Source organism: Eptatretus burgeri, chromosome 14, assembly GCF_056783735.1.
Source record: "Eptatretus burgeri isolate ZD-2024b chromosome 14, Ebu_testis_v1, whole genome shotgun sequence".
In the NCBI taxonomy this organism is placed as follows: domain Eukaryota; kingdom Metazoa; phylum Chordata; class Myxini; order Myxiniformes; family Myxinidae; genus Eptatretus; species Eptatretus burgeri.
The window spans coordinates 44,142,545-44,163,483 of NC_140974.1; positions in this window are offsets into that span (position 1 = coordinate 44,142,545).

Here is a 20,939-nt window from a genome sequence, read left to right on the forward strand (position 1 = left end):
AGATGGAAGACAAGGTTCAACTGTGAGGGATGAATCAACGTATATTGATAAACCATTGGATATGAAAAATAATGATGATAGAGTATATATTGATTTGCTGAACACTCTAAATTATAAGGTTATTCTTTCTGGTAAAAGTAGGAAGAATGAGAAGGAGAAACACATTATTCAGGCTTTAAGTATCCTTGGTTCAGGTATTAGTTTTCTTCCAAATGACCCATCGCAATTAGTTAATAGACTGTTATTGTTGTTAGCCAGTAAGAAGGCTGGAAATAACAATTGTTTTAATGAAGCATCAGCCATTTTAGACCAGTTGATGAACATGAAAATAATTAATAAATCTCAATATAAAGACATTTTATCTCATATTAAATAAGATGAGAAGCACAATCCTGAGTTTTAATTTCACAACAAGCGACCACACATCTTCATTCCCATACCCACTACAACTTGACACAACAAAAGAATATGAGGCATCTTTATTGTCCATGGAAACTTATAATACCTTATTTAATATAACCGAGAAAAATGACAAGTTTAGTTATAATCCGGGAAGTGGATACAAAACGATAACAGTCTCACCCGGAGCATATGAGATTTCTCAAATATCTTCCGAAATTGCTCGTCTTATGAAAGAACAGGGTGATGAACCAAAAATATTGTTATAAACATTCAAAAACATACTTCAAAATCAACGATTAAAGTTAAAAATAACTACAAGGTTGATTTCACAATTGATAATTCATTTAGAGAGTTATTAGGTTTCTCCTCAAAAAGATTGAAACTAATGGGACGTTTTACAGTGATAATGTCATTCAAATATCCTCAGGAATAAATTCGGTGTTAATTCACTGTGATTTGATTGATGGTGCTTATAATGATGGAAAAAAAACAAATACAATATTTTCATTCAGCGCATACTCAACCCCAATTGGTTATGAATTCAATATGGAACCTAAAAATTTGGTTTATCTACCTGTGTCAGGAAAAACCATACACAGAGTAAATTTTAGGATAACCGACCAAGATAATCGTGTGATTTCTTTTAATGGAGAAGTTATATCCATCAGAATTCACCTACGTGAAGTTTTTCAATAAATAAATACGATGGTTATTGTGAGGAAACACGAGTTGGGAAAATATAAAATAATTACAGGGGATGGGATGTTCCTTTCCCCGTACTACAAGGGTGAAGGTATGTATCTTGGTAGAGGATACTATAAACCTCAGAGACAAAGGGGTGTCGGACATCAATTTAGAGGAGATGGGATAATTGATACTCTCATGGGTATTGGTTCAACTATTCTTAAACATAAAGACCTAATTGGTTCAACTGCTTCTGCTGTGGGAAATGTAGCAGGTGCTGTAAAGAGTATTAAAGATGCTCAGAAGGAATCTCATAAATTACAAGCAATAAAAGAAATTAAGAAAGGTAAAACTCAGTTGTCCCCCCAAGTACGACAGAAAATAATTCAAATACTTGGAACAGGGTTTCAAAAGTTTTAACATCTTTTTTCCTAAATAAATACAAGTATGGAAGCAATTGATAGTATTGTTGTGGTTACCAGATTCGCAAACCACCATTCAGGTCCCTTAGGTGAGGTATCTCGGTAAGTGCATGTGTAGTTAGGCCCAAACCCGTTGTCTAGTGGGAATACATGTCATTTATACGTGCTGCGACTCTTCAGGATAGCCGTTTTTCTTTTACTATCTTTATTTTGGACCAACCGCCATGATTACCACCACAACCACAACATCAACCACCAACCACAACACCGCTTCACCACAACCGCCACGACCTTCACGTCACACCTCGCAACCGTAGCATCGCCACCGTTCTTGCCCCGCTGTGGGTACCGGTGTTGGACTCGTGCAGGGCGCACGTTGAACAGCGTGTACAAAATCACGGATTTTGTGCTTCAAAAACGGATCAAAAACGACACACGCCCACTTTTTGCCGTCCAATCGGTGAGCGAGGGGCGATTTGGCCCCGCCTCCAGAACGATCGATATATGCAAATTTGTGGATCAAAAAGCCTTCACGCCCACTTTTTCTCGGGCCAATGGGGAGCGAGGTGAAAGGTCAAAGGGAGGGGGTCAAAGGCGAAGCTACGGGGGGATAAAGGACCGTGTTCGTCAGTCAGAGCAGTGTGGAAGTCTGGAGCCCGAAGCCTGCAGTAGCTGGAGAAGCTGAAGAGAATCCAACGAGGAGAGTCCAAAGAAGAGTCCAGAGTCGGAGAGTCCAGAGGCGGAGAGGCGGCAGCGGCGAAGGCAAACGAGGGGGTGCTCGCGTCGGTGCCGGGAGCTGCACGCCCGAGGGAGGCCGGCAGCGCGACCTGGCCGAGGTGGAGACGCACACCAGGGATAATAAAGATCCTCTATACCCCGAGCATCAGCAACCCCCTCCTGTTTCCCCCCGCGCTGAGATAGTGCGACCAAGGGGGCCCCTTTTCCCACCCCCTGCCAGACACTGTCCGCGAGGTCCGCGGAGTTTGGGCGCCATCGCCGCTCCGCGTCTCATCACCAGACGGGTAGGCGCGACCCGGTCTCGGCCTCAGGCCCGCCTCATCCTTGAGGGTATTTCTTTCCTTGGTTTTGGGTATGTGTTGTCGGCGCCGTCTGTGAAGTAGAATTGTATAAGTGTTGCCGTGTGCTCGGTAGTCGGTATTAGCTCTGCATTGTTTTCGCTTTTATATTTGCTTTTTGTGTAAATGGAATTGTGTTTTTTCTGTGTGCTTTTGGTGGAATTGTATTTGTGTGCTTCCCGTGTGCCGCGAATAAATGTGCTTTATTATTGAACTGTTCTCCCGCTTCGCTTCGTCATTTCCTTCTTTGAATCCTCATCTTGCTTCACGTAAAGGGTTGGTAGTGGGCTGAATACGCCCGATAATTAATCGAACCGTCGAGGTCGACGATAACACCGCTCGGTTATTCTGATAGTACGGAACGGGTCGCTTAAGTGGCCCGTGTCCGAAGTCGACCTGCGGCGAGGTGCGATCGCCCGGTCTACCCTCCGCGTGGGTACTTAGGTCGGTCGAATTTGGCGAGCAACCCTATCCCACGCGGGGGCTGATTGGCTCGATCGCGGTGAGACCGAAAGGTCCACCCGTGACTGGTTCCCGGCGTTAGTCCGAGAGGGTCACGACTGGATTGTCCGTCCGGTGGGCGACATGCCACGATTCGAGTTACGTGGCCGTCGCACGCCGGCGGGCGCGAATACCGCAACACTGGTGTCAGGTCGTGCGATACAAATTCATCGCCCTCCTCGCGGCACTGGTATCGGAGAACAGGAAAACAGGCTCTCCTGTCTCCGGCTAAATTCACGGGAATCGGTCCAGGGGTGAGAGAAGCGACCCCCGATTCCCTCCAAATTACGAGCGAGCGAAATTAACCCTTCACGAGAAGCAAGATGGCGTCTCAAGGCGAGCGGGAGCCGGGGGTATTAGAAATGGATGTAGAATGTGTAGAATCCATGGCTCAGGATGGAATCCCCGAGCAGGAAATGTTGATTGTGCAGGAACACGGACTCGCCCAACTGAACCCAGGGCCCGAGGTGGGTGCGGCAGCGGCCGCGGTGTATGACACCTCCCCCCCCCTCTCCACCAAGACCCTTCCCCAACCCCTGCCGAAACGGCTCACTCGAGTGCATCCGACATGGCCCAGCTATTCACCATGCTGGCACAAATGAATGCGAAAATAAAAAGCATGAACGAAAAGATCGATGCGAGTACACAGCAATTGAAGGAAGAAACGAAAAAGCTGCGGGGTGAGACGCAGAACATGGGCCGATGCCAGCAGGCGGGCATGAAGGCCGTGACAAAGGAAATAATAATAGTTGAGACAAGGGAGGTAAAGGGTGAAGAGTTGGCAGTGACGGTAGCCGGGAAGGGAACGATAGAGGAGAGACTGCACGGTGAGGACGGGGTAAGTGACGCACACACGGAGGTAGTGGAGGACAATGGGGTTGAGCTCGCGGAGCGTGTTGGGACCCGGTGCGAGCACCTGGATGGCCTCCTCCAGGAACGAGGGGAGGGAGTCTGCCCCCTTGAGGCGGATCACGACCAGGTGAGTTCGGTCGTGCTTCGCGAGGTTGAGGGGAGGAGTGCTGTGGACGGGTGCACGGCGAGCTTGGGGGGTATAGAGGCCCCGGAGACCCTTGTGGGGACACGAATCCCCAGTGTGGTTGTCCCTGTGTGTGTGGTGCAAGGTGTGAGTGCGTCCCCGTGTGTGGAAGCGACCCCGTGTGTGAATGGTGAGGTGGCGATTGTGCCGGAGTGTGTGCTTCCCAGCACGCCGAGTGTGGATGAGGCACCGTGTGTGCAAGAGAGGCCGTGTGTGGATGAAACGGCCAGTATGGATGAGACACCGCGGGTTAGTGCCCCCGCATGTGTGAGTGAGGCACGGTGTATGAGTGAGGCACGAGTGAGTGGAAGGCCGCGAGTGCGTGGAGCCACGTGTGCGAGTGAGGCACGCGTGTGTGCAAGGTCGCTGTGTGCAAGGGAGACCGTGTGTGTGAGAGAGCGGTATGTGAGGGAGATGTCGGTTGGCATGCGGGAGCACGCAGCCGCGTCTCCCGGTGTGAATGTGATGGAGTGGACTGTGTGCGTCGTAACACGCAGGTATGCGTGGGTCGAATGGCGACGACGACGGCGACAGAAGAAAGAAAGCCGGGTAGCGGCTGTAGTTGTTTCGAGGACCGTGCCGGGTTCACCCAGCAGTGAGCACGTGGTTCGTGCTGTGCAACGCACGAGACCACCACGTGCTCGCTTGCGAGAGTGAAGTCCCGGTCCGGAAATGCACGCGGTGGATTTGCCGATCCCGCGGACGGACAAAGTTTAGGCAGGTAAACGGATTTGGACCGGACGGGTTCTCCACGCGATCGTGTGTGTGAAGCTCCAACGGGCAAAGCACATGTGTTCGCGTGGGGAACCCCTCGAGACGTGGGGCTTGTGTTTTTTTTTTGCGCACGGTGACGTCATGGCTGCACGTGTGGTTGGAATCCGGCAGGAGGGGTATCTCTGCCGGATGGTAGCGTCCAAGGAGGGACGAGGAACACGTGCAGCTGCATGACGTCACGGGCAGGTGCAAAGTGCGCGAGCTCTGAGTTGCCGCGCAGGTGCTGCGCATGGGAAAAAAAAAAAGCAAGCCTCGCTTTCGGGTGTACAGGATTCCTGGGCAAGGGGTGAAAGACCCCCTTACCCTGGGCACAGGATGGAAACTAGTTAGGGGGAAGGGTTAGCTTAGTTAGACCGACTTCATGGGGCAGGGGTAAGTCCTCATTGAGTCCGTGGAATGGATTAGTAAGAGGGATTGTAGCCAGATTTAGGTTGGGAAATAAAATGGGATTATTTTGGAGACAGAGACAGACTTTGGATGTGTCGTGGGGACGTAGTTTAGCTACGTAGGTTAAATGGAACGTGCTATAGTTTAAGGGACGACGTGGGAGCACGAGTTAGTTAGGGGATGTAGTTAGGAGGATGGCAGAGTTCAGTGGTGTGTGTGTTGAAGAGTTGAGAGGTGAGTACATGATGAGTGAGTGAGGCCAGCGGGTCTGTGTGAGTGGAGCGAATGGGGAATGCATGGTGCGATGAGTGATTGGGGGGAGGAGTGACTCCCGCCCAAGGGACCCCGGGGTCAGTATAAAGTGAGTTAGCTGGGTTAGTCAAATTGAAAAATGGAGGTCGTTTTGTTGTTGGTGGGAAAGTAGGCTCGAGACCCATTTGGAGGGGTGCAGGAGCCCTGTTGACGGGCTTGGGAGCGTGGCTGCGAAAGGTGAGTATCGCTGAGTGGGTACCCCGGGCACCAGGCTAGTCGGCCGCGGTAGGCCATGGGCCCATGGGGGGCCGGGATAGAGTAGTGGGCACGGGTGCGCCTGCTTGGTGCGGGGGCCCGGGCGCCATTAGCCACGTGGGCAGTGTTGTGGGCACGGGTGACCCTCGGAAAGGGGCCCGGGAGGCCGGCCTGCCACGTGTGCGTTTCAGGGGAGGTGCCATGGGGGCACTCCCGGTGTTAGGGAGCTGATAGGCTCGGAGGCAGTGTAGTGCCCGGGGTGCCATAGCGGGAGAATCGGCAGAGGGTCGTGCCTGCCAAAGGGAGCCACGTGTCCCAGCCAGGAGACCGTGTGAGGGCACGGAGAGAAAATTGGGGCGAGGCCCGAAATTGTGAGGACACCAACACAGGCGACGGGAATCTGGGTTGTTAGAACCAATAGTTTAAGCGAGAGGCGCTTGTTGAAAGCCCCGGGGTAGTTTAACAGTTAAATGGTTAGGGTAGATTAGGAGATGTACCCCTCCGCACCATCCATCCCCTCGCTCTCGTTGTGGGCCGCTGGACCCACTTTGGGTTAGATCGCCGAACTCTGGGGAGGCCATTCTGAGGCTTCGTTGGGCCTCGACACAGGACGTTAGCTCTCCCTTATTCCCCTCCGGGAAGGGAACGTAGGGGTTGGGAGTAGGCTAGGTGACAGGATAGGTTAGCCGAACAAGGACGAGAAAGGGGGTTAGGGGACGATTTATTGTGGGGGAGTAAAAATAAAAACAACAAAAAAAAATAAGTTGGGGCTAAATTGGGGTTTGACAAATTAAGGGAGTGGGTATGTACAGTGACAGGCAAAGGCGATAGGTGGGAGGGAGACAGGTAGGTAGGTCCGAGCCCGCCTTCCAAGTGGCCAGCACCACCGCACTCCCTCCACCAACCTCCACTGAACGGCAAGAGCTGGCCAACTTCATCGGCTGGCCGTGTTTTGCTTCAAGGCGGAGGCCGGCCAACTTCATCGGCAGCTGTTGTTTTGCTGCAAGGCCTGTGCCATCGGCTGGCCGTGTTTGCTTCAAGGCCTGTGCCGGCCAGTTCATCTGCTGGCTGTTTTTCTTCAAGGCCTGTGCCGGCCAGTTCATCTGCCGGCTGTGTTTGCCTGCAGCGGCCTTCTTCTGGGGGCTGTGTTTGCCTGCTGCCTTTGCCATGCCATGCCCACTGCCCACGTTCACCAGCCCCGTTCAATTTTTGCTTTGCCCCCCCCCCTGTTCATTTCCATGTGCGCCAGGATCCGCAAGGCAACAGTTTGCAAGCTGCAAGAACTGCCCTGTTGGCAGCTACAACACGGGCCTGCAGTGGCGGCCCGTGCACCGTGTTTGTGTTCATGCATCCATTCGTTGTGCTCATTGCGTGTGCCACTTGAGCTGGCACGGAGACTGCCTTTGTGCAGCCCATGCACCGTTGTGGTTCACTGCGTTCAGTTCAAAAGGGAAGGCCTTGGACTGCGTGTGAGCAGCCAGCCACGTTCCCTGTCACCTGCATTGTTTGAGCCAGAGACTGCATGTGGGCAGCCTGGCTCCCTGCTAACTGCTTTTCTTTTGCAGAGTTCAGTGATCCTGGGCCATGGTTTAGTGTAAAATTTGTAAGTTAAGGTTAAGATGTACTGTAAATATGAGTGCGCCCCCCAGCATGTCTGTCTAGCGCCGGCAATTTTATTTAAGTCGTCCGTGTGAGTGAGTTTGTTTAGATAGTTACGCAGCCCTCAGGTTACTTATTTTGGGGACACGAATACCATGAATGTCGCACTCAGGGATCCGTAGGTAAAATGTACTAGGGGAAAACTACACATGATGGCACACGAAAATTTGACGACTCGGGACGAGTCTGTAAAAAGGGGAGGGGGTAGTGTTGTGGTTACCAGATTCGCAAACCACCATTCAGGTCCCTTAGGTGAGGTATCTCGGTAAGTGCATGTGTAGTTAGGCCCAAACCCGTTGTCTAGTGGGAATACATGTCATTTATACGTGCTGCGACTCTTCAGGATAGCCGTTTTTCTTTTACTATCTTTATTTTGGACCAACCGCCATGATTACCACCACAACCACAACATCAACCACCAACCACAACACCGCTTCACCACAACCGCCACGACCTTCACGTCACACCTCGCAACCGTAGCATCGCCACCGTTCTTGCCCCGCTGTGGGTACCGGTGTTGGACTCGTGCAGGGCGCACGTTGAACAGCGTGTACAAAATCACGGATTTTGTGCTTCAAAAACGGATCAAAAACGACACACGCCCACTTTTTGCCGTCCAATCGGTGAGCGAGGGGCGATTTGGCCCCGCCTCCAGAACGATCGATATATGCAAATTTGTGGATCAAAAAGCCTTCACGCCCACTTTTTCTCGGGCCAATGGGGAGCGAGGTGAAAGGTCAAAGGGAGGGGCTCAAAGGCGAAGCCTCGGGGGGATAAAAGGACCGTGTTCGTCAGTCAGAGCAGTGTGGAAGTCTGGAGCCCGAAGCCTGCAGTAGCTGGAGAAGCTGAAGAGAGTCCAACGAGGAGAGTCCAAAGAAGAGTCCAGAGTCGGAGAGTCCAGAGGCGGAGAGGCGGCAGCGGCGAAGGCAGACGAGGGGGTGCTCGCGTCGGTGCCGGGAGCTGCACGCCCGTGGGAGGCCGGCAGCGCGACCTGGCCGAGGTGGAGACGCACACCAGGGATAATAAAGATCCTCTATACCCCGAGCATCAGCAACCCCCTCCTGTTTCCCCCCGCGCTGAGATAGTGCGACCAAGGGGGCCCCTTTTCCCACCCCCTGCCAGACACTGTCCGCGAGGTCCGCGGAGTTTGGGCGCCATCGCCGCTCCGCGTCTCATCACCAGACGGGTAGGCGCGACCCGGTCTCGGCCTCAGGCCCGCCTCATCCTTGAGGGTATTTCTTTCCTTGGTTTTGGGTATGTGTTGTCGGCGCCGTCTGTGAAGTAGAATTGTATAAGTGTTGCCGTGTGCTCGGTAGTCGGTATTAGCTCTGCATTGTTTTCGCTTTTATATTTGCTTTTTGTGTAAATGGAATTGTGTTTTTTCTGTGTGCTTTTGGTGGAATTGTATTTGTGTGCTTCCCGTGTGCCGCGAATAAATGTGCTTTATTATTGAACTGTTCTCCCGCTTCGCTTCGTCATTTCCTTCTTTGAATCCTCATCTTGCTTCACGTAAAGGGTTGGTAGTGGGCTGAATACGCCCGATAATTAATCGAACCGTCGAGGTCGACGATAACACCGCTCGGTTATTCTGATAGTACGGAACGGGTCGCTTAAGTGGCCCGTGTCCGAAGTCGACCTGCGGCGAGGTGCGATCGCCCGGTCTACCCTCCGCGTGGGTACTTAGGTCGGTCGAATTTGGCGAGCAACCCTATCCCACGCGGGGGCTGATTGGCTCGATCGCGGTGAGACCGAAAGGTCCACCCGTGACTGGTTCCCGGCGTTAGTCCGAGAGGGTCACGACTGGATTGTCCGTCCGGTGGGCGACATGCCACGATTCGAGTTACGTGGCCGTCGCACGCCGGCGGGCGCGAATACCGCAACACTGGTGTCAGGTCGTGCGATACAAATTCATCGCCCTCCTCGCGGCACTGGTATCGGAGAACAGGAAAACAGGCTCTCCTGTCTCCGGCTAAATTCACGGGAATCGGTCCAGGGGTGAGAGAAGCGACCCCGATTCCCTCCAAATTACGAGCGAGCGAAATTAACCCTTCACGAGAAGCAAGATGGCGTCTCAAGGCGAGCGGGAGCCGGGGGTATTAGAAATGGATGTAGAATGTGTAGAATCCATGGCTCAGGATGGAATCCCCGAGCAGGAAATGTTGATTGTGCAGGAACACGGACTCGCCCAACTGAACCCAGGGCCCGAGGTGGGTGCGGCAGCGGCCGCGGTGTATGACACCTCCCCCCCCCTCTCCACCAAGACCCTTCCCCAACCCCTGCCGAAACGGCTCACTCGAGTGCATCCGACATGGCCCAGCTATTCACCATGCTGGCACAAATGAATGCGAAAATAAAAAGCATGAACGAAAAGATCGATGCGAGTACACAGCAATTGAAGGAAGAAACGAAAAAGCTGCGGGGTGAGACGCAGAACATGGGCCGATGCCAGCAGGCGGGCATGAAGGCCGTGACAAAGGAAATAATAATAGTTGAGACAAGGGAGGTAAAGGGTGAAGAGTTGGCAGTGACGGTAGCCGGGAAGGGAACGATAGAGGAGAGACTGCACGGTGAGGACGGGGTAAGTGACGCACACACGGAGGTAGTGGAGGACAATGGGGTTGAGCTCGCGGAGCGTGTTGGGACCCGGTGCGAGCACCTGGATGGCCTCCTCCAGGAACGAGGGGAGGGAGTCTGCCCCCTTGAGGCGGATCACGACCAGGTGAGTTCGGTCGTGCTTCGCGAGGTTGAGGGGAGGAGTGCTGTGGACGGGTGCACGGCGAGCTTGGGGGTATAGAGGCCCCGGAGACCCTTGTGGGGACACGAATCCCCAGTGTGGTTGTCCCTGTGTGTGTGGTGCAAGGTGTGAGTGCGTCCCCGTGTGTGGAAGCGACCCCGTGTGTGAATGGTGAGGTGGCGATTGTGCCGGAGTGTGTGCTTCCCAGCACGCCGAGTGTGGATGAGGCACCGTGTGTGCAAGAGAGGCCGTGTGTGGATGAAACGGCCAGTATGGATGAGACACCGCGGGTTAGTGCCCCCGCATGTGTGAGTGAGGCACGGTGTATGAGTGAGGCACGAGTGAGTGGAAGGCCGCGAGTGCGTGGAGCCACGTGTGCGAGTGAGGCACGCGTGTGTGCAAGGTCGCTGTGTGCAAGGGAGACCGTGTGTGTGAGAGAGCGGTATGTGAGGGAGATGTCGGTTGGCATGCGGGAGCACGCAGCCGCGTCTCCCGGTGTGAATGTGATGGAGTGGACTGTGTGCGTCGTAACACGCAGGTATGCGTGGGTCGAATGGCGACGACGACGGCGACAGAAGAAAGAAAGCCGGGTAGCGGCTGTAGTTGTTTCGAGGACCGTGCCGGGTTCACCCAGCAGTGAGCACGTGGTTCGTGCTGTGCAACGCACGAGACCACCACGTGCTCGCTTGCGAGAGTGAAGTCCCGGTCCGGAAATGCACGCGGTGGATTTGCCGATCCCGCGGACGGACAAAGTTTAGGCAGGTAAACGGATTTGGACCGGACGGGTTCTCCACGCGATCGTGTGTGTGAAGCTCCAACGGGCAAAGCACATGTGTTCGCGTGGGGAACCCCTCGAGACGTGGGGCTTGTGTTTTTTTTTTTTGCGCACGGTGACGTCATGGCTGCACGTGTGGTTGGAATCCGGCAGGAGGGGTATCTCTGCCGGATGGTAGCGTCCAAGGAGGGACGAGGAACACGTGCAGCTGCATGACGTCACGGGCAGGTGCAAAGTGCGCGAGCTCTGAGTTGCCGCGCAGGTGCTGCGCATGGGAAAAAAAAAAAAGCAAGCCTCGCTTTCGGGTGTACAGGATTCCTGGGCAAGGGGTGAAAGACCCCCTTACCCTGGGCACAGGATGGAAACTAGTTAGGGGGAAGGGTTAGCTTAGTTAGACCGACTTCATGGGGCAGGGGTAAGTCCTCATTGAGTCCGTGGAATGGATTAGTAAGAGGGATTGTAGCCAGATTTAGGTTGGGAAATAAAATGGGATTATTTTGGAGACAGAGACAGACTTTGGATGTGTCGTGGGGACGTAGTTTAGCTACGTAGGTTAAATGGAACGTGCTATAGTTTAAGGGACGACGTGGGAGCACGAGTTAGTTAGGGGATGTAGTTAGGAGGATGGCAGAGTTCAGTGGTGTGTGTGTTGAAGAGTTGAGAGGTGAGTACATGATGAGTGAGTGAGGCCAGCGGGTCTGTGTGAGTGGAGCGAATGGGGAATGCATGGTGCGATGAGTGATTGGGGGGAGGAGTGACTCCCGCCCAAGGGACCCCGGGGTCAGTATAAAGTGAGTTAGCTGGGTTAGTCAAATTGAAAAATGGAGGTCGTTTTGTTGTTGGTGGGAAAGTAGGCTCGAGACCCATTTGGAGGGGTGCAGGAGCCCTGTTGACGGGCTTGGGAGCGTGGCTGCGAAAGGTGAGTATCGCTGAGTGGGTACCCCGGGCACCAGGCTAGTCGGCCGCGGTAGGCCATGGGCCCATGGGGGGCCGGGATAGAGTAGTGGGCACGGGTGCGCCTGCTTGGTGCGGGGGCCCGGGGCGCCATTAGCCACGTGGGCAGTGTTGTGGGCACGGGTGACCCTCGGAAAGGGGCCCGGGAGGCCGGCCTGCCACGTGTGCGTTTCAGGGGAGGTGCCATGGGGGGCACTCCCCGGTGTTAGGGAGCTGATAGGCTCGGAGGCAGTGTAGTGCCCGGGGGTGCCATAGCGGGAGAATCGGCAGAGGGTCGTGCCTGCCAAAGGGAGCCACGTGTCCCAGCCAGGAGACCGTGTGAGGGCACGGAGAGAAAATTGGGGGGCGAGGCCCGAAATTGTGAGGACACCAACACAGGCGACGGGAATCTGGGTTGTTAGAACCAATAGTTTAAGCGAGAGGCGCTTGTTGAAAGCCCCGGGGTAGTTTAACAGTTAAATGGTTAGGGTAGATTAGGAGATGTACCCCTCCGCACCATCCATCCCCTCGCTCTCGTTGTGGGCCGCTGGACCCACTTTGGGTTAGATCGCCGAACTCTGGGGAGGCCATTCTGAGGCTTCGTTGGGCCTCGACACAGGACGTTAGCTCTCCCTTATTCCCCTCCGGGAAGGGAACGTAGGGGTTGGGAGTAGGCTAGGTGACAGGATAGGTTAGCCGAACAAGGACGAGAAAGGGGGTTAGGGGACGATTTATTGTGGGGGAGTAAAAATAAAAACAACAAAAAAAAATAAGTTGGGGCTAAATTGGGGTTTGACAAATTAAGGGAGTGGGTATGTACAGTGACAGGCAAAGGCGATAGGTGGGAGGGAGACAGGTAGGTAGGTCCGAGCCCGCCTTCCAAGTGGCCAGCACCACCGCACTCCCTCCACCAACCTCCACTGAACGGCAAGAGCTGGCCAACTTCATCGGCTGGCCGTGTTTTGCTTCAAGGCGGAGGCCGGCCAACTTCATCGGCAGCTGTTGTTTTGCTGCAAGGCCTGTGCCATCGGCTGGCCGTGTTTGCTTCAAGGCCTGTGCCGGCCAGTTCATCTGCTGGCTGTTTTTCTTCAAGGCCTGTGCCGGCCAGTTCATCTGCCGGCTGTGTTTGCCTGCAGCGGCCTTCTTCTGGGGGCTGTGTTTGCCTGCTGCCTTTGCCATGCCATGCCCACTGCCCACGTTCACCAGCCCCGTTCAATTTTTGCTTTGCCCCCCCTGTTCATTTCCATGTGCGCCAGGATCCGCAAGGCAACAGTTTGCAAGCTGCAAGAACTGCCCTGTTGGCAGCTACAACACGGGCCTGCAGTGGCGGCCCGTGCACCGTGTTTGTGTTCATGCATCCATTCGTTGTGCTCATTGCGTGTGCCACTTGAGCTGGCACGGAGACTGCCTTTGTGCAGCCCATGCACCGTTGTGGTTCACTGCGTTCAGTTCAAAAGGGAAGGCCTTGGACTGCGTGTGAGCAGCCAGCCACGTTCCCTGTCACCTGCATTGTTTGAGCCAGAGACTGCATGTGGGCAGCCTGGCTCCCTGCTAACTGCTTTTCTTTTGCAGAGTTCAGTGATCCTGGGCCATGGTTTAGTGTAAAATTTGTAAGTTAAGGTTAAGATGTACTGTAAATATGAGTGCGCCCCCCAGCATGTCTGTCTAGCGCCGGCAATTTTATTTAAGTCGTCCGTGTGAGTGAGTTTGTTTAGATAGTTACGCAGCCCTCAGGTTACTTATTTTGGGGACACGAATACCATGAATGTCGCACTCAGGGATCCGTAGGTAAAATGTACTAGGGGAAAACTACACATGATGGCACACGAAAATTTGACGACTCGGGACGAGTCTGTAAAAAGGGGAGGGGGTAGTGTTGTGGTTACCAGATTCGCAAACCACCATTCAGGTCCCTTAGGTGAGGTATCTCGGTAAGTGCATGTGTAGTTAGGCCCAAACCCGTTGTCTAGTGGGAATACATGTCATTTATACGTGCTGCGACTCTTCAGGATAGCCGTTTTTCTTTTACTATCTTTATTTTGGACCAACCGCCATGATTACCACCACAACCACAACATCAACCACCAACCACAACACCGCTTCACCACAACCGCCACGACCTTCACGTCACACCTCGCAACCGTAGCATCGCCACCGTTCTTGCCCCGCTGTGGGTACCGGTGTTGGACTCGTGCAGGGCGCACGTTGAACAGCGTGTACAAAATCACGGATTTTGTGCTTCAAAAACGGATCAAAAACGACACACGCCCACTTTTTGCCGTCCAATCGGTGAGCGAGGGGCGATTTGGCCCCGCCTCCAGAACGATCGATATATGCAAATTTGTGGATCAAAAGCCTTCACGCCCACTTTTTCTCGGGCCAATGGGGAGCGAGGTGAAAGGTCAAAGGGAGGGGCTCAAAGGCGAAGCCTCGGGGGGATAAAAGGACCGTGTTCGTCAGTCAGAGCAGTGTGGAAGTCTGGAGCCCGAAGCCTGCAGTAGCTGGAGAAGCTGAAGAGAGTCCAACGAGGAGAGTCCAAAGAAGAGTCCAGAGTCGGAGAGTCCAGAGGCGGAGAGGCGGCAGCGGCGAAGGCAGACGAGGGGGTGCTCGCGTCGGTGCCGGGAGCTGCACGCCCGTGGGAGGCCGGCAGCGCGACCTGGCCGAGGTGGAGACGCACACCAGGGATAATAAAGATCCTCTATACCCCGAGCATCAGCAACCCCCTCCTGTTTCCCCCCGCGCTGAGATAGTGCGACCAAGGGGGCCCCTTTTCCCACCCCCTGCCAGACACTGTCCGCGAGGTCCGCGGAGTTTGGGCGCCATCGCCGCTCCGCGTCTCATCACCAGACGGGTAGGCGCGACCCGGTCTCGGCCTCAGGCCCGCCTCATCCTTGAGGGTATTTCTTTCCTTGGTTTTGGGTATGTGTTGTCGGCGCCGTCTGTGAAGTAGAATTGTATAAGTGTTGCCGTGTGCTCGGTAGTCGGTATTAGCTCTGCATTGTTTTCGCTTTTATATTTGCTTTTTGTGTAAATGGAATTGTGTTTTTTCTGTGTGCTTTTGGTGGAATTGTATTTGTGTGCTTCCCGTGTGCCGCGAATAAATGTGCTTTATTATTGAACTGTTCTCCCGCTTCGCTTCGTCATTTCCTTCTTTGAATCCTCATCTTGCTTCACGTAAAGGGTTGGTAGTGGGCTGAATACGCCCGATAATTAATCGAACCGTCGAGGTCGACGATAACACCGCTCGGTTATTCTGATAGTACGGAACGGGTCGCTTAAGTGGCCCGTGTCCGAAGTCGACCTGCGGCGAGGTGCGATCGCCCGGTCTACCCTCCGCGTGGGTACTTAGGTAGGTCGAATTTGGCGAGCAACCCTATCCCACGCGGGGGCTGATTGGCTCGATCGCGGTGAGACCGAAAGGTCCACCCGTGACTGGTTCCCGGCGTTAGTCCGAGAGGGTCACGACTGGATTGTCCGTCCGGTGGGCGACGTGCCGCGATTCGAGTTACGTGGCCGTCGCACGCCGGCGGGCGCGAATCCGCAACAGTATCTATGATTTGGATGATACTATTATTATCTCAAACTCCACTAAAAAAGAAGATTACTTCAAGGTAAATGCAATAACTGGAACAGACTGGAATACAAATGGTACAAAAAGTTTTGAAATAAATAATCAACAAACCTATTTGAATCTCTCCGAAAGTTTCTTGTTGTGTAAATTTAAATTCACTAAGGCTGGGAATAACACAAACGCTACACTTGTAAATGATTTCTTCTGGAAAATGTTTGATAGTGTGCGATTGTATATTGGAACACAAGAAGTTGAAGCGGTTGATTATGTCTCTGCTGTATCTGAAATGATGAAATTTACACTCTATACATTCAGTGATAGAATGGGAAAGGGGTCTGTCGAAGGTTTTATTCCTGATATGTCAACGGGAACAAACACAGACCCTGGATATATTCAAAGGAAAGGAATGTATAATGATGATACAAAAGCAGAAAATAGTTTTACTGTGGCAGTTCCTCTTAAAGGTATATTTGGATTTTGTGATTATGATAAAGTTCTGTATGGTCTTAAAATTAGATTTCAACTACAAAGGAATGATAATGAAAATAGATTGCTTTTTGGTGTTGGTAGTGCTTTTGGTGAACAGAATAAATTTGTAATTGAGGAGATGAGTTGGTATATCAGTGAATATACTCCTAATCTTAAAACAGAAGAGATGTTGAATCGAAGACTTAACTCAAAGAAACCACTCAGTGTATCATACCTCAAAAGAAGATGTCAACACGTTAAACTCAATCAAACTACTTACACGTGGAATTTGGGTGTTCTGGAAGGAAAGCCACGATATCTGTGGATGATTTTTAAAAAGCCAGATGGTGATACTGCGACTGATAAGAATAATGCATTGAGTGATAATGCTAAGGTGAAACAACTTCGCGTTTCTCTAGATGGAACATTTTATCCACGAGATAGATTGGAAATTAATTGGGAAAAAAATGATTTTGCTGAAGCATACAAGTCTTACCAAAAGGTGTGTGAAAGTAATGGAAATAAAGAACCTATTTTGGATATGACAGCATTTAAAAGTTTGTTTACAATCTATGCGTTTTACCTGAGCGCTCAAAAGGAAACTATAAAGTCTAATCGAGTGGATACTTCCCTATACATTGAAAGAGGAGAGAGTGAAGAAGTTGATACATATTGTTTGCTTTTGGAAGAAACAGAATTGCAGATTAATACAGATAATGGTGTGATGATTAGTCTCACATAATTTTTTGTTAAATAAATGAGTGGCAAAGTACCAACTGGGGTATATGTTAATCAAATCAATCTTCATAAACTATCATCTTGTGTTCAAAATCAAAAGCCTTGTACGATTAACGTTAATACAATTCAGAGAAAAGGAGCAGTAAGAATTGATGTTTTGCTCACAAGAGAACAGGTTAAAATCTTGAATGACACTGGCTCACTTAAAATTAAAATGACAAAACCAATGTTGAAAAAATATTCAATAAGAGAGACGAGTGGAGGATTTCTCCCATTTCTAATTCCTTTATTTGCTGGTTTAAGTGCGGTTGGAGCATTGACGGGTGGTATTTCAACAGCGGTGAAAACTGCCAACGAAAGGAAGGCTCAACTCCAGGCTCAAAAAGAATTGGAAAGACATAACAAAGAGTTGGAGAAACAAATTAGTGGAAGTGGTGTAATTGTAGATTTTGCTGAAAAACTTGAAGGTCTGCCTGATAAAGCGAGATTGTTAGTTGGAGATATGCTTTCTTCTATAGCACAAGCAGGTGTAAAATTAACGAAAAGAGGTAATGGATTCTATCTTTCTAATAAATAAATGAGCATTGATGAGTGGTTGAAAGAATTTGGAAAGAATACAACATCAAATTTACAACTTGCCAAATATTGTAAGAAATTAAAAATTCATAATGTGGTTATTTGTATGAGAGATGAATTAACAAATGTGCCGAAACATACAAAGAATATTATTATGAACTTAGAAGATAATAATGGGAACGGTTCTCATTGGGTTTGTACTTTTAATAGTCAAGACAAATATTATTTTGATAGTTTTGGTCTTTCACCACCTGTTGAAGTCATAAAATTCTTACAGAATGGTGTTTATCAAACATTTCAAGCCCAAGAATTAAATTCCAAGTGTTGTGGTCAATTATGTCTATATGTGTTATTTCAACTCAACAAAAATAAAAAATTTTATGATATTATTTTTAATCTAATATAAATGACTTATGTTGGTAAAGATGGTTCTATCTTTGGTGTATCTCAAGAACTGGATATTGATTTATCAAATTATTATACAAAGGCACAGGCTGAACGACATAAATATAATATAAACAAAAATATTAACATGAAAAATGCTTATAAATTAAAAAATTATCCAAGCCCGACTGACGCGAATGACTTGGTGAGATTAAACGATTTATCACAATAAATATACTTAAATAAAACGGCTGTGTATTCCAAAGATACAGAAGTGTTGATATTATCTCCAGGTCATACAGAATTCACAGTTCGAATTAAAATAAATTTTTATAAAGAAGGGCGTATCGTTTGTATGAGAATAGAACAATGGGGGTATGATATGAATGATTTAGGGTATAATTGGTCATTTAAAATTAACCTCGAAGACCTGGAACAATTAAATCAGTCTCGTAAGGAAGAATATTATGCACTTGGTATCGAGAATGAGTTTTGTGGAGCCACGATTAGTAAACAACAAATAAAAGAATTTAATAAGGGTAAATATAATAATGGTTTTGCCCTTGTTTATCTCATGAAAACAGAAAAAACAGGATTATATATAATAAGTAAGGAAATACAAAATGATTTAACTATGGGAAGATGGGGAGGTGTTTCGTGCCATAATATTATTCTAACATATATTTCTAATACATAAATGACAGCAAGAAGGCTTCAAGAAAATTATCATTTCTGTGTCCAAGCATACCTTCAAGAAAAGGGTATTCGGTATTTTAATAAATATGTTCTACAACATAAGAATGAGGTATTTTCAATAAAAGATTGGCATTATGCTGATGTTGATAAACCGACAACTTTAGATTTAATTAGAATGTTAAATAATGAAAAAATTATAAGGTTAAGAAAAGGTAAGGCTCTTTTAGAAATTCAAAAGAAATTTTATTGGTTTCCTGTTGTAAAAAAAATTATTTTGGATACAGGAATAACAAGAAATCCTGATGAATATATGTATAATATTCTATGGGGTGTAAACGATTCAAGGATAGTAAGGGATGAGGAAGGAGTTGAAGAAGAGAGGGAAGAGGAGGAAAAGGAGAAGGAGGAGAGGGAGAAGAAAGAGAAGGAGGAAAAGGAGAAGAGAGAGAAGGAGGAAAGAGAGAATAGAGAGAGGGAGGAAAGAGAGAAGAGAGAGAGGGAGAAGAAAGAGAAGGAGGAAAAGGAGAAGAGAGAGAAGGAGGAAAAGGAGAAGAAAGAGAGAGAGGAAAGAGAGAGAATGAATAAATATCAAAATATGGAAACCAGTGAGATTCAAAAAGATTGGTGGTATTACAGAAAATAACTCAACCCACCGAGGAGGAAAACAAAGAATTGACAAGTCTATTTGCAATATTTTCTTCAAGACTATTGACATCGTCAAGCTATTCATTTTAATTCAAGTTTTTTCTTAAATAAATGGAGGAGAGAGTGAAGGCATTTCTAAGGATTCTTTATGTTTTAAAAATTAAGATTCAAATGTGCATGTTGGAAACTAAAAAGGTTTTTGCACTCTGCAGGAATTTTTCTCATAAATAAATGAGTTATTGTCTCAAATGTAAAAAGAAAACTAATACTAAAAATATTTCATATATTAAAAGTAAAAATAACAGGGTTATACAAAAAGGTATATGTTCAGTGTGTGGTTCAAAAAAAAATCAATTTATCTCCAAACAGAAACTCGGAGGAGATATACAAAAGTTTTTATCAGGAAGTAAATTTACAACTACTGGAATACCAGGGGAATTACATCTTCCACGGTATTCTTTCTGTGGTCCAGGCACAAACTTGGATAAAAGATTAGATGAGGCAGACAATCCTAAATCCTGGAGTAAACCAATCAATAGAGTTGATGAAGTGTGCATGAGACACGATATTGATTATGGGAATACCACAACGTTGGAAGAAAAGCATGAAGCCGATAGAGAAATGTTGTATAATTTGTCTCTGATACAAAATCCAACCTTGAGAGAAAAAGTTGATAGGTTCATCGTGAAGAAGATGATTAGTGCTAAATTGAAACTTGGACTTGGAAATTCAAAAAACTTATAGGCTCTAATGATGCCATTAAGACTGAAGAGCAATTAGCTGATGAATTACATAAACCAATATTCACAAAGTTTCAGAGAAGGAAAGTTTATTCCAAGGAAGTTGATTATATCTGGTCTGCTGATTTGATTGAACTCAATAATGATAAGGGGTACAAGTATGCTTTAACCGTTATTGATTTGAGGAGTAGATATGCGTGGGTTGTCCCTTTAAAAAACAAAACAGGTAATACTCTTATGTTAGCTTTTCAACAGATATTTAATAAAAGTAAGAGAAAACCTAAAAAATTGTGGACTGATGAGGGTAGAGAGTTTTATAACAAGACATTTATGAATTTTCTAAAAAATAACAGTATTACATTATACAGTACCTTTAATGAAGGGAAGGCAGTTGTTGTTGAACGTTTTAATCGTACCTTAAAAGAGAGACTATATTAAAAATTCACACAACTCGGTTCACAACAATGGTCATCTTTTATTCAGGATATTGTGGATAAGTATAATGACACGATTCACACGTCAACGAATATGAAGCCATCAGAAACATTTACAAAATTAAAATATGAAAAAGAGATTAATGTCAGAAAACCTAAGTTCAAAGTTGGTGATATCGTAAGAATATATAGGTGGAAATCTCATTTTGAAAAGGGTTTTACTGAACGATGGACGAAAGAACTTTTTAAAATTGTTGATGTAATAGATACAGTTCCTTGGACTTATAAAATATATGATTTGGAAGGGGAAGAGATTTTAGGTTCATTTTATTCGCAGGAATTACAAAAGACAAAACTAAGCAGATAATACACCTTTGTGGACACTCGAGGGCCAAGTCCGAGGTGTATAACAGTATATAATGTGTGTCAAGGGGTGGACGTTCTTACATCTGTGAACCCCAAACACAGAATCCTCAACTGAATAGTCAAGGCTTAACTTTTGTTTGTGTGTGTGTGTGTGTGTGTGTGCAATGGGAGCAATAGGTTGGCGCTTCACTCCCTCCTACTATACACCGTTGTGGACACTCGAGGGCCAAGTCCGAGGTGTATAACAGTATATAATGTGTGTCAAGGGGTGGACGTTCTTACATCTGTGAACCCCAAACACAGAATCCTCAACTGAATAGTCAAGGCTTAACTTTTGTTTGTTGATGTGTATGTGTGTGTGTGTCCCAACCCTCACATTCAAAATCTCAACCCCAACCCTCACATTCAAAATCTCAACCCCAACTCAATCC